The sequence below is a fragment of the Pleurodeles waltl genome, chromosome 2_2 (assembly GCF_031143425.1).
Source record: "Pleurodeles waltl isolate 20211129_DDA chromosome 2_2, aPleWal1.hap1.20221129, whole genome shotgun sequence".
Taxonomy (NCBI): Eukaryota; Metazoa; Chordata; class Amphibia; order Caudata; family Salamandridae; genus Pleurodeles; species Pleurodeles waltl.
The window spans coordinates 190,997,290-191,011,578 of record NC_090439.1 but is presented as its reverse complement, the minus strand read 5'-3'; the positions used below and the strand labels follow the sequence as shown (position 1 = coordinate 191,011,578).

At 44.8% G+C, this 14,289-nt stretch overlaps 1 protein-coding gene across 2 annotated transcripts in view; it reads right to left on the bottom strand.

Annotated features, from left to right (window-relative positions):
* The window catches only part of GABBR2 (gamma-aminobutyric acid type B receptor subunit 2), a 3,493,747-nt gene that overhangs the window by 2,105,813 nt on the left and 1,373,645 nt on the right, over nt 1-14,289 (bottom strand). The window lies entirely within an intron of this gene.

Here is a 14,289-nt window from a genome sequence, read left to right as displayed (position 1 = left end):
GATCTAAATTGCAACAAATCTAATCAAGTCTTGCTTCAAGTTCACGAGGTAGAGAGAGAGGAAGTCCTGCGGATCCCACCAAGTGTTTTTCCCTCTTCGATAAGAACAAATAAGAGGGGGAAACTCCTACTTGATCTTATTAGGAGAAAGTTTTATTATAGCAAATGGGAGGCCTCTCTCGGATTCGCCAGCTTCATATACGCATGTTTCTCCATGGGGAAATGCCATTTTAGATTATGTGGTGCTCATTTTCTTTGTTAAGTGATTTTAAGATCATGAATACTCATGTCAGTGACCATAGTCTGCTCGTATTCTCGTTGTATTTGAACATGTTACCAATGGGTTCCTGGGAGTTGGGTGGGCTAGTCTCTAACTTGGATAAAAAGACAGGGAGTACTCAGTGGGATCATAGAAGGATTTCAGGCATGTTAGAGATAATAGAATCTGCTCTTGCGAAGCTGGATGTCTGGGAGGGTAATGAAGTGAAACACTTTGCTAAATTTATGAAGGGGCTATTAATCAGAACGTCTATAAGATCTCCTAAAAGTAGATTTAAGATGATTCCTCGTCTATTACTTGCCTTGAATGGGGAAATAAACACTTTGGTTAGGATTCAGTACTTAGTGAGTTCCCCTGAAAGGAACTCAAGGTTGTCCCTTTTGAAAAGGAGAAGGAGGTGTCTGAAGGCTCGTCTAGCAAGGGACTCTTGGGATAGGCTTTGAATTCACTTGAGGGAAGTGGCAGTAAAGGGGCAGGCTAGATGTTTTTGGTCTTGGTTGGAGAAGGCTGCAGGTCAAGAATGCTCTCATCCCTTGTAACCATATTTGAGGCTCGTTGGATTGAATGCATTTCCACTCGTTACACATTAAATGGGGTTTAGACTAACCAACCCCTCGTAAGTGAGATCTCTCACTCTTATGATTTCCCCTCAGAAAAGGAGATAGAGCTGGCTATTCAAGCTACGCATTTATCTGCTGCAGTTGGTCCAGATGAATTACCCATCTCTGTAATAAAGCAGGATATTCGCTTGTGGAGTAAGATTTTATTTATTGGTTTTAAAAGTTTTTATTTTTACATTCCCCCTTCGTGGACTGGAAGTATCATAGGGCCTTAATTTAAGAAGAGCGATCAAAATTGTCCTCCAACTATCGGAAGATCACTCTTCTGGTTGCGGTGGGCAACATTTTGGCTAAATGTTTGCTATCCAGATTGAAGGTGTAGGGTGATGAAATCAATATCATTCCTCTGGAGCGAACGGGTTTAAGCACTATGGATAATATTGCAGCGCTTCAAGTAATTACTGAAAGGTACGTGAAGGTAAGAGGTGGAGCAGTCTATGCTGCTTTAATTGATTTTTCAATGGCTTTTGACAAAGTGGATAGAGTCTTGTTGTGGGGAAAGCTTGCTTATTTGGGTATTCCGAATATCTTACTTGACCTAGTGATTGTGCTTCATTCTTCTACCTGGTGTAGAATATTACTAAGTGGGGATAAAGTTTTACCCCAAGAGATACCCACCTTGAATGGATTAAAACAAGGGTGTCTCTTGGTGCCTCTGCTTGTTTTCATTACATATCTCAGATCTTCCTTCTTGCGTCTCTCAGAGTGAGGGCTTTGCCCTGCTAATCAGTGGTAAATCTGTAGTCTGCTTACTAAACGATGATGCCATTATAATTTTAAATCTTACCCCTAACGGCTTAAATAATTGTCTCCAGTTTTTGACACAGTATACGGAAGCCCACTTTTTAAAGGTTAATGCTTTCATAAGCAAAATTATGTGGTAACAAAATAATGACATTGTCTCATTTTCACTGGTCCCTGGAGGCTCAAATGCTCGAAACTGCACACTCATACTTTTTGTGAAGACAATATGTGGGAATCTCAGAGATAAGTCTCACATAGAAAACAATATGTGTAAAGCTGGTTGCCAAGCAGGAGGTTGAGGGGCCTTGTATGGGGTTACGGGGAGGAGACATTTTGTACACCTTTTAGCAGTCTCTTGTTAAAAAATTCCAGCATCCCTTCTTTATAGTTTGGAATTGATTAATACTGTATTTCTAAATGAGGGGGGAGGATTGAATATGATGGATGGAAAAATTCTTAGAAAACTCACTTCGGTTAACACTGCTATCTCTGTGGCGGCCTTAAGGTTGCAGATTAGGGTGAAAAGCATGTTTGCTCAGGGTTTAGTAGGGGTCGTGCGCTGGGTTGCCTGCCTTGCAAGGATTGAAGATAATACATTAAGGTCCATGCTGATTAAAGAAATTCTGGTGATTAATAATTGCAGGTTCACTATTTGTAGAATGTTGCCCCATGCATTAGAAATGCTGGAGTTAGACCGCAATCAGGTCTTGGCTATCACCTCCTCTCAATTAAAAATCTGCGTGAAACAGACCCCGTGGTCTTTTGTTAAAAAAAGAGCAGCTTTCAGAACTTAGCGGATTCCATTTTAGTAAAAAATAAAAATGCAATCTTCTAGTATATGGAATCTGTCACATGGGGTTACGCAATTCTGGATTTTGCTCCGTCATGGATTAATTTCCATTCTTTTGGGGAAATGGTATGGCTCCACAGTGGAGTGCAACCTATGTCGAGCTGAAATCCAAGATTGAAATCATGTGCTATTCCTTTGTCCGGTTCACCTACCTTTCCAGCGTATGTGGCTAAGACCAATTTGTCCCCAGCTCTCTATTTTGTTTGTACCGGAGTTCTTTCAATCCTTGTATGATCCTCCTAATGAACTGTTATGTTTTCAGAATGTTTATTTTTTTAAAGTGCTTTTTAAATTTATATTAAGTATATGGAATTTAAATATGATGTATTTCATATGCTGAGTGTAATGTTTGTTGCGTTATAGGTGGTAGGTGATTTTGGATTCTGTTTTGTCAGGGATGTTTATTTTTAGCTGTTTGTCTTGTCTGTTCTGGAGTTCTTTCAGTCCTTCTATGACCTCTTTAATGAATTGTTCTGTGTTAGAGTTTCTAACTCTTTTTAAGTGTATTCTAAATCAAAGTTAGGTATATGGATTTTAAATATGATGTATTTTATATGTTGAGTGTAATGTTTGCTGGGTGATTCATTTATTTGTTCATGTATGTATTTATTTTTTCTCTGTTTGATTTTTTTTTTTATGTGGACCTCGTTAAGAGTTCTCTATCATAAATAAACTTGTCTTGTACCAAAATGATTATTATTTTGAAATTATATACATGCAAATGTTGATGATAATGGGTATTAGAATAAAGTTACAGTGGTTCTATGACTAATCTGTTTTTAAAAAGTTTTTGTATCTTAGGACCAGGTCTCTCGCACGTTAATTGCATTAATTGTATGTATGTTTGTTTTGTGCAACTATTTTATTAAATCACACACTATATATATATATATATATATATATATATATATATATATATATATATATATATATATATATATATATATCTCTATTACTTCACTCACCAATCACTAATAGATTACCATTTTGTACAGTGAAAACAACGGTCTTTAAAACTAGCAATGGCAAAGCCTAGCATTTGGCCATGCTAAAATGTTGCTAAAAATATTTCATAGGTGATTTATTGTGGGTCTTTTGGCATATTAAAGGAATACAATAAAGCTCTCATTCAAAACATGACAGAGTAAGGTATCACTAACTAGTTTCAAATATTGTAAACTACACAAAAGATTTACTCGAATAACATTGGTCCTGCCATATTAAACAAATTTGTAGTACTGTGTCAGAGATCTTAAGTTGGGAAATGTTCACTGTGTATAAAACCAATTTCATAATACAATGGAAGTACCAGGATTAGATGTGCTCCTCACATATAACTGCTAATATTACATATGGAGTATCTGCCACCATTGTCTCATCCGCTTAACAAAGGAATCCTAAATTATGCTTTGAGAAATTCATATAGCTCTGTGCACATTAAGCAACATAAATACAGAGTACCAGTAAGATGTATCAGTGTGTTAATCAATTCCTGCTAATGTGATATAAAAATCCTGCCAAATTAACACTTTGTCCATACTACTAGGATAGAATTCACTACAATTAAATTGGGTAATTCTAACATCCACTAATGAAAGCTATATAAAAACATAGCAATTATCATTAGGCAGTCTAGGGCCACGGGCAGTGAGGATGTGGACCTCACAAACCCAGGCCAGATTTGTCCCTGTAACATCAGAGGTCCCATTCTATCAGGTGTTGTGAAGTATGTCCATTTATCATTAAAACAGTGCTTGTGTTCATAGTATGTTAATGGTATTTCTTGATGTTGACATGGAGTGCATCTTGCTGGTTGAATGAGGCCCTTACACCTGACAAACAGACCTGTATTACCGTCCACTGTCTCAAGTTCTACTGATTAGTGAAATATTTCTGTTATACACGAGTTCACTACCTGAGGGAGAGACATATACCACCATCATTAGATGGGTGTCTCCATAATGGTAGAGTGTGTGGGCTTTGCAGAGTAGTAGGCTCTTGAGGCCCTATGTTTGGTGGCGGCACTATGTGCCATAAGGTTTTAGGTTACACCTAGTAGACCTCTTTGACTCCCAGTACATTAAGCTATACCCACTAGTCATGCCAATCTGAGAAAATAGACAGTAGGCCATGAACTCCCCCCTTATTATTTATAAGTGGATTTTTGGATGGACAATTAGTCATGCCAGAGTGCCAACTTGTTAGTGTATGGGTTGCCCTATGGCCACCCCTTTACTTGCCACGCACAAAAAATGAGACATATACTTTCTATAACATACGTTTTTATTACAGACAAATCATATGCAGAATTTTTGTAGCAATTACATTTCCTACATACCCTACATATCCTAGCCTTGATTGCTGGTAGCTAATGGTGGCAAGATAGGTAATGAAATAATTGACACATTTCTAAACAGAGCCTTTTGCCTGCACAGCCTGTGCATAGAATAGGGAAGGACCTAGTGAAGATGCAAGACTCCAATTGAGGTACTCCTCTGAACGTTCTCATTCCTCACTCTCCCTGAATGTACTGAGGATGTTTTCTAGTGAGATGCCTAGGAAAGTCTTTTTCTTTGCAGGGATGTGTGTTTGGATCAGTACAATGAGATTTTGAAGAGAGAGTATGCGCTCACGATGCATTTGGAGGTCTAGTGCATTTTTTATGCATACTTTACAGGGATAAAGGCAGAACTGCATCTTATTAACATCAACTACAGGTACCAATATACAAAGGTTGAAGGATAGCTAAGGATGCAGGTGTAGGGGCAATTAGACGTGTAGATGTTGATGAGAGAGGGTTGGTGTGATGAAGAGCAGACAGAGAGCCACCAGGAAGTGGGACACCTTTAGGAGTCAGCTTGGGGGTAGAGGGAGTCAGGAGCTCAATGGGAAGTTATCACAGAATAATTTGGAGTTGGTTCAAAAGAAGATGCAGAGTTAAGAGGCAAAAGAGTGAGGGGATAAATCAGCTGCAAGAACTAGGAAACTGGGTACGAGGAGACAGAGTCATTAGGAGGGTGTAACAGAAAGGATCGGGAGTGAGAGATTGGAGCAACCCTGAGCATTTGCATTCGAGAGAGAAGAAGGAGGTGACAGTTTGTAGGATTGAATCATAGACGTCCCATTATCATAGAAGCAGAGGTGTTCTCTTGAGAAAGATGCACTGATCATCTGTACATCATTCATACCTCTCAACTAAAGATGTAGGATTCAGTGTAATTTGCCTAATTGTAAATCTAATGGAAGCTACAAATTAGATCAGCATTTTGTCAGATATCTGTTACATCTTTGAGATCCTGAGCAGTAAACTGCACAAGGACTCTGACTGTAAAGTGTTGTGGACGCAAATTAATACATAACTCGAGGAACCCCAAATACTGTTCACCATACAAAACCATGAACTGTTGACTTTGCTAATGGTTGCTGTAAAAAATTGTGTTATTGGTTGAGGGAGATGAAAAGCAATGTCCACAATCCTTGTCAGGTTGAACCACAAACATCACTAAATTAACCCATGCTTAACCCTCTGGTAGCTTGGCACAAAAGCAGTCAGGCTGAACTTAGAGGCAAGGTGTAAAGCATTTGCAGCACACAAACAGAAATAAAATGAAAATACAACTAAGCACAACAAAAGAAAAATCCTAACCCAGCTTAAAAAAATATAGAGTACATATTAATGAATACAATAACACCAAAACAAATTAAATTTAATCACTAGACCTGGATTTTTAAAGTTTGTAGGACAAAATAGCGCCTAAAAATCAAAGTGCCAATCACAGGTATCTGTTCATGCGAGACTGGCGAAAAGTCAAAAGTTAATGCCGAACATAATTGAGTGTGGGTCTAATACACTAAGTGGAGTGTGGCTGGTCTCAGCTTACCTTCGGGTTTAGAAGGAATTTTGAAAAAAAGTACCTGAGAAAGTAGAGCTCAGCGAGGAATGCCAGAAGACAGTGTCTGGGGAGGAGGAGGAGGGGTCATAGTTGAGGAGCCATTGGACTAAGTTGCAGTGAATATTTTTAGCTTCAGACTTAGTCACTTTTTTGGAAGTTAAAAAATCTCCAGCAGGACGTAGTTGCATGCTGCAGCCGATGAGGGCTCCAAGAGGCAGGATACCTTTGCAAAGAGGTCCCACTGAGCAGGATTTGCTGCTCAGAAGAAGAACTTAAAATGAGCTGACATGAAGTCAGGCCAACCTACTCTGTACCTTGAGAGGACCAGCTTGCAGGTAGGTCCTGGTCTTCTGCTGGTTCTGAGGGCACTTTTTGGTGAACATTTTTCTAAGTCCCATATTTTAGGGTTAGGCAGGAGAAGCACCCCTAACACAACTTCTAAGGGTCGAGGACCTGGAAGAGTTAGGATTAATTTCAGCAGAAGTCAGATTCTGAGTTCAAGGTCTCCTGAGCTTGTTATGTCCTTGAAGCTCACACAGGACACTAGCCAACTGACGACAGGAGTCACTTCTGGTGGTTCCGACTTCAGGGAGAAGGGCCAGTTCTCCTTCAGGCAGCAAAGAGGACCTTCAAGTAGCACGGCACTCCTCTGGGTTCCAGGCAGTACTTCTGAAATTACTTCTGAAATCTTCCACCGGTCCAGGAGTGTACTGAAGTGGTCTTATGAGGGACCAATGTTTATAACTGGTGCCTGCCTTTGAAGTGGTGGGACATCTTGGGTAATCCGCAAATCTGGTTCTGGAAAGTTCTTCCCTTCCCCCTGCGAAGGCTCCAAGATATCAGGGGTGACAAAAGACTGGTGTCAGGTTCCTTTGTGTGTGCTGGAAGCAACCCTTTAAAGTGTAAGTGATGCAGGGAACAGCTCCACCTCCAGCACTGTAGACAGGATGGCCCATCCTACCTACAATCAGTCCCCATTTTCTCACTATCAGAATACACAAACCCCAAAACCAGAGCCATTGACACTCACCTGACCCAGAACACTGGCAGGCGCACAAAAATGGTTAATGCAGGAAAATGCAAACTTTCTAAAAGTGCATTTTCTGAATTGTGACTTAAAATCCAACTTTAGCATAAAAGAGGATTTTAGATTACAATTAATTTGAGTCTAAACATGAGATGTCTACTTGCTCCAAATCGAACATTAGCTCCTAAAAAATGTAATATGGAAACCCAATTGTATCCAATGGGAGGAAAAGGTCTTACAGTAGTGAAAGACACTTATTTAGGAGCTCTGTCACTACCAAGACATGTAAAACTTAAACCCACGTGCCCTGCTTTTTAAATAGAATGTAACTCGTCTATGGGCTTTTAAGGCCTACTTTAGGGGTGACAAATGTATAAAAAAGGAAGGTTTAGGCCTGGCAAAACATTTATTTTGCCACGTCGAAATGGCAGTTTAAAAATGCACTACAGACTGCAGTGGCCAACAGGAGAAATGTTGTTTTAAAGTGCTACTTTAATGATGGAACAACTGAGTGCTGCATGCCCAATAGTAGCATTTAATTTACAGGCCCCGGGTACATGCATTACTACTTTAATAGGGACTGACAAATAAATTAAATGTACCAATCAGGTGTAGTCCAGTGTTGGTGTGTTTTAGGTACAGAGCACAAGCACTTTAGCACTGGAACTAGCTTTGACTGGTGCTTATCAATTTCACCTCCAATACGGTCACATTCAAACCAGTAGATCAGTCTTCCACCTTAAGCTTATCCAGACTAAAATAGTTTTTGGTCTGCTTGAGAGTGGCACTTATTTATACTAGTAGTTAATTTGGGTTTTATGCCACCATGCAGTAGCCTTGTACTTTATCTAGGCAAACAGGAAGAGAGAATAATATAACATTTTGAGGTGCACGGCAATAGAAAAGACTGCAAATGCATAATATCTCCTGATATAAGCCTTCATCCAACATGCTGTGGTACAATGTGGAAGCTTTAGATGGTTTAGAGATGTCTTTTGAGGCCTGCACAACAGAGGTAATAGTTGGTTCCAGGCCTCTGACCAACAGGACAACTTGGTCAATGGCCCACCTTAGGTTCTAGACTGAATCAAAAGCATGAATTACAAAGGAGGCTTCTCTGCTCCTTCTTCTGTTTCAAGCCCCTCTGTTTTGCACTGATACTATCCTCACCTTGAAATACAGTGTGAGATAAGAGCTCAAACTGCACAGCCCTAGATCCTATGCAGCCATGGGGGTATATTTACCATTGAGTTGCATTGCCCTTGCACCACGCAAGGGGACGCAAAGGCAACATAGCTACTAAGTCAGATTTATGAAGCCACACAAGGCCAACTAAAGTGGCCTTATCTGGCTTACTAAACGCTGCATTGCATTACTCTGCCGCAGAGCGGCATACCATTGGAGGATTGTGGGTGTTGCCACACATACACCCATGGATTATGGTGTATTCACAGATTTACCAGTATTGGCAGACATGGGAATGCATCAAAATGCTGACTGAGGAGAAATATCTTTATTTCTCTTTGTTTTTCCTCTTTCCATGTGTGCTGCATTCTGCAGTACACTTAGAAAGAGGAAAATGCATCTGAGGATTGTTTTTGTGCAGGAAAGTATGCCTTTCTGTACAAAAACAATCCTGCTTGCAACGCAGGCATGCTTGCACCATGGCGCAAGGGTGCAGGCATTGGTGCGAGGCAGCCAAAAGCCTTTAATGGATGGAAAGGACAGGAATGTGCCTTATAAGGTTAATATAGTGCATTCCTGACCTAGCGTGATAAACCCCCCCCTATAACCCTTCCAACCTCCCGTCCAAGCACCTCTCATATCTATCATTGAGGAGACAAAGCTTTGGTCACCTTCATTAATTCCTCCCTGGTGTAATTGGAAGCTGCCCTGCACACACAGGCGGTCATTACAACATTGGCGGTAAAAGACGCTTACCGCCGTGCAAAAGACTGCCAACACACCGACGCGGCTGCGGAAATCCACCACAGCTATTATGACCCACAACATGGAATCCGCCAATATTCAGACACCCACACAAGTCCGCCACACCAAAGGTCAGTGATAAACTGGCGAAAACAAAACCTCCACCGTCACGCCAACAGAAATACGCCCACACCATCACAACACACGAATCCACGCGGCGGTCTTTCAACCGCGGTATTCCATTGGTGGTACACACCGCCGCGCTCAAAATATACACACATATACAAAACACAGCCACATTGGACAAATGGAAATACACACACCTGATACACATACACACACCACACCCACACACCCAATACAATATAAAACACACACCCACATCACCCACAAACCCCTACGACCACAATTACTGAGAGAAGGCCAGAAAGAGACAGCACCATCAACAATACTAGCATCCACAGGCACACAACACCATCACCCACATAACTTCTATGCACCTCACACTACACACCACTACATATCAGCACACTTATCACCCCACACATCACCTACACCACCCCATGGCACGGCAACGACAACCCAGGTTCTTGGAGGGGGAGCTCAGGGTCATGGTGAAGGAAATCGTCCAGGTAGAGCCACAGCTATTCGGAGCACAGGTGCAGCACTCCTCCATTGCAAGGAAGATGGAGCTATGGCGAAGAATACTGGACAGGATCAACGCAGTGGGACAGCACCCAAGAAATCGGGAGGACATCAGGAAGAGGTGGAACGACCTACGGGGGAAGGTGCGTTCCGTGGTCTCAAGACACCACCTTGCGGTTCAGAGGTCTGGCGGCGGACCCCCACCTCCTCCCCCACAACAAACAACATGGGAGGAGCAGGTCTTGGCGATTCTGCATCCTGAGGGCCTCGCAGGAGTAGGTGGAGGAATGGACTCTGGTAAGTCAAATCTTAACAATTACATCCTCCACCCTACCTGCATGCCAGCACATACCCCCACCCTCACCCCCATCACTCTAACTCCTCACAAATGTCCCAACATCACAAACCACACATCCTAACACCAAGCCCTGCATGCAACAACAAAGCATGGACACCCATCACTAAAGCATGGCCACTGCACATACCCATACACCCCCATAAACCATCATCACACAAGGTCCCACACAGGAATGCAAGCACTGGGGTACACGGTCACCCACCCATTGCACACCATGCCACACACAGATGTAATAAACATCCTTTTATACCCCTGCAGGACCCCTACCCAACGTCACTGGACAGGAGCGTCCACACATGTCCACACCACCAACAGAAGAGGCCCACAGTGATGACAGCACCTCTGTCCAATTGGATCTAGATGACCAGCCCGGCCCATCGGGGACCTCGGGACAGTCGGTTCCCCTCACACTGGCACAGGCCACCACATAGCTTCCCCCCTCAGGAAACACCAGCACAGCACCCACCCAGCGGGCCCATCCCTCTGTCCCCAGGACATGTCAATCAGCAGTGTGTCCACCACTACAGGGAACCCAGGCTAACCCAACACCCCAACAACAACAGGGACCTGGGGGCAGTGGTAGTGGGCACACGGTCCAGGGGATGGAGGCCCAGGATCACAGGGGAACTGGGAGGGCTGCTGTGCGACAGGGGGAGGACAGGCCAAGGGAACCCAATCTCCACAAGGCCCTCTCCAACATCATGGGAGCCTACCACCACTCCCAGGAGACGATGGCAACGGTACTGGCCAAGTTTCAGGAGACCCAGCGCCTGCAGGAGGAACAGTATTTGGGCTTCAGGGAGGAACTCAGAGCCATCAATTCCACCCTGGGCACCATCGTAGGGGTGCTGAAGGAAGTACTCAACACGAGGAGGGCCACTGTGGCACAACAAGGGGCCCCAGACAATAGCATGGACGATTACCTGCCCTCCACCTCCGCCGGCGCTAGTGGACAGGAGGCACCGCAACAGGACCACCACACCAGCACCCCACACCCGCAGAGGGAGAACCACCTCGCAAACGGTACCTGAGATCCAGGACAAAGACAGAGAACGATGCCAAGACCCCCGCCAAGAAATGAGACCACCCTGAATGTCTTCCTTCTGTCCCACTTTGTCACCCTGTCCATCCTTAAACTGCCACAGCTCCACTTCCTATGCCCATTTGGGCAATGCACCTGTGAGACTAATAGACTGGACTCTGCCATGGACATTCCTCTGCCATCACCCCTCAGCATTTTGCTACCCCCTCCAATACTGAGCACTAAAATAAACACCCTTAAAGCACAAAACAATCTGGATTCAGTCTGTGATTTCAAAATAGTGTATTAGCAATTACTGTGGCAAAAAGCTCTTTCATTTGCAATGTCATCATACCTATGTCACACAGCTGTAGTCCATGATGAATCAAAGCAGAAGTCACACTGTGGGACACACATCTGTGAAATCGTAAGGGAAAGTGACAATTCAGTGACCATACACTGGGTGAAAACGACAGACAGTAGAGAGTTAGTAGTGTTAAAGTACATGTGTTAGGCAAGTCTGTATTCTTACCTGTGTTTCACTGGAAATATTGCTGGATCACTGAGTCCCTGTTGTTCATGTCTTCTTCTTCTGCTTCCTCGTCTTCACTGTCCACAGGCTCCACAGCTGCAACAACACCACCATCTGGACCATCCTCCTGCAGAAATGGCACCTTTCGTCGCAAAGCCAAGTTGTGAAGCATACAGCAGGCCACGATGATCTGGCACACCTTCTTTGGTGAGTAGAATAGGGATCCACCTGTCATATGGAGGCACCTGAACCTGGCCTTCAGGAGGCCGAAGGTCCTACGATCACCCTCCTAGTTCGCCCATGGGCCTCATTGTAGCGTTCCTCTGCCCTTGTCCTGGGATTCCTCACTGGGGTCAGTATCCATGACAGGTAGGGCTAATCAGAGTCACCTGCAAATGGCGAGGGACAACTGTTAGACACACACTAACCTGTAGGGATATCCACCGACCCAGACAACCATTCCCACTGTCTTGCTTCCAGGTGCTCATCTAATAGCCACACATGGTGCCTCTGGAGTTGACCCATCACATAAGGGATGCTGCTATTCCGCAGGATGTAGGCGTCATGCACTGAGCCAGGGAACTTGGCATTCACATGGGAGATGTACTGGTCGGCCAAACATACCATCTGTACATTCATCGAATGATAACTCTTTCGGTTTCTGTACACCTGTTCACTCCTGTGGGGGGGGACCAAAGCTACATGTGTCCCATCAATGGCACCTATGATGTTGGGGATATGTCCCAGGGCATAGAAATCACCTTTCACTGTAGGCAAATCCTCCACCTGAGGGAAAACGATGTAGCTCCGCATGTGTTTCAGCAGGGCAGACAACACTCTGGACAACACGTTGGAAACATAGGCTGGGACATCCCTGATGCTATGGCCACTGTTGTTTGAAATGACTCACTTGCAAGGAAATGGAGCACTGACAGCACCTGCACTTGAGGGGGATTCCTGTGGGATGGTGGATAGCTGACATCCGGTCTGGCTCCAGCTGGGTACACAGTTCCTGGATTGTGGCACGGTCAAGCCTGTAGGTGATGATCACATGTCTTTCCTCCATTGTCGACAGGTCCACCAACGGTCGGTGCACCGGTGGATGCCGCCATCTCCTCACATGTCCAGCGGACGGTGCCTATGAAGGACAACAGCGAGCACAGAGTCAAACAACTCAGAGGTACGTACCCACAGCTTACACAGAACACCAATCATAATCCAAAAAGTGGCCTGTATGTGTTTTGAGTCTAGGCCTAGGTATGTGTGACGCAATTAAAAATGAAGCCATGTGGGCCCCTGCAATGGCGGCTGCCTGACCTGTAAAGTGGGACAATAGGATGTGAGGTAACTGTGCTGGCGTTGTACACTGTCGCAGTAGGCGGTCGAAGACCGCGGCGCTATACTGCATTGGTTAGCATTCGACCCTATGGGTCCCAGGAGCCAATGACGATGTACGCCGGTGGTGACAGTACGCACCGCCGCGGACGTGACCACCATTTTCTATCTGTTCAATCACTCGATACCTGATCTTCGACAGGAGAGGACCTGCACTGCAAGTGCTGCTGTGACCTCGGTCTGGAAGAGACAATGGCTCGAGTTTCTGGGGAAAGGGCCCCTGCCTTCACATCGGAGGAAGTGGAGAAACTCGTGGATGGGGTCCTCCCCCAGTACACGCTACTCTACGGTCCTCCAGACAAACAGGTAAGTACTCTTGGAGCATGCTGTACGGGCTATGCCTGTGTGGAGAGGGGTGGATGTAAGAAGGAAGGGGGTAGAGTGTGGCATGCATGAAACGACGGTGAGTGCATGTGCCACATGCCAAGGGTAGGGATGGGGGCCAATAACTGTGATGGTGCAATTGGTAATACGTTTCTCTTCCCCCTGCACAAATCATTTAGGTCAGCGGCCACCAGAACAAAAATATTTGGCGTGCCATCGCCAAGGGCGTCCGGACCCTGGGGGTCTACCACAGACGGAGCACCCACTGCTGGAAAAGATGGGAGGTCATTCACCGCTGGAGCAAGAAGACGGCGGAGGCTCAGCTGGGTATGGCCTCCCAACGTGGGAGGGGTGCCCGTCGCACCATGACCCCCCTGATGTTCAGGATCCTGGCGGTGGCGTACCCGGAGTTGGATGGGTCCTTGAGGGCATCACAGCAGCCACAAGGGGGTGAGTACACTCTCATCCTCCTGATTTAGCATGCAGTGGAGGGGTCTGGGTGGGGAGGTGGGCTGTGGGTTACCCTAGGCCAGGGCAGGTTTAGTAGGCAAGGTCCCTCCGTAAGGCAGGCCATGTGGCACCCCACCCCACCTCTGTAGAGTGCCAAGTACACCTAGTCATGCCCCTGTTTCATCCATGTGTGCAGATGTCGTCCATAGCCTAGTAGGCCAT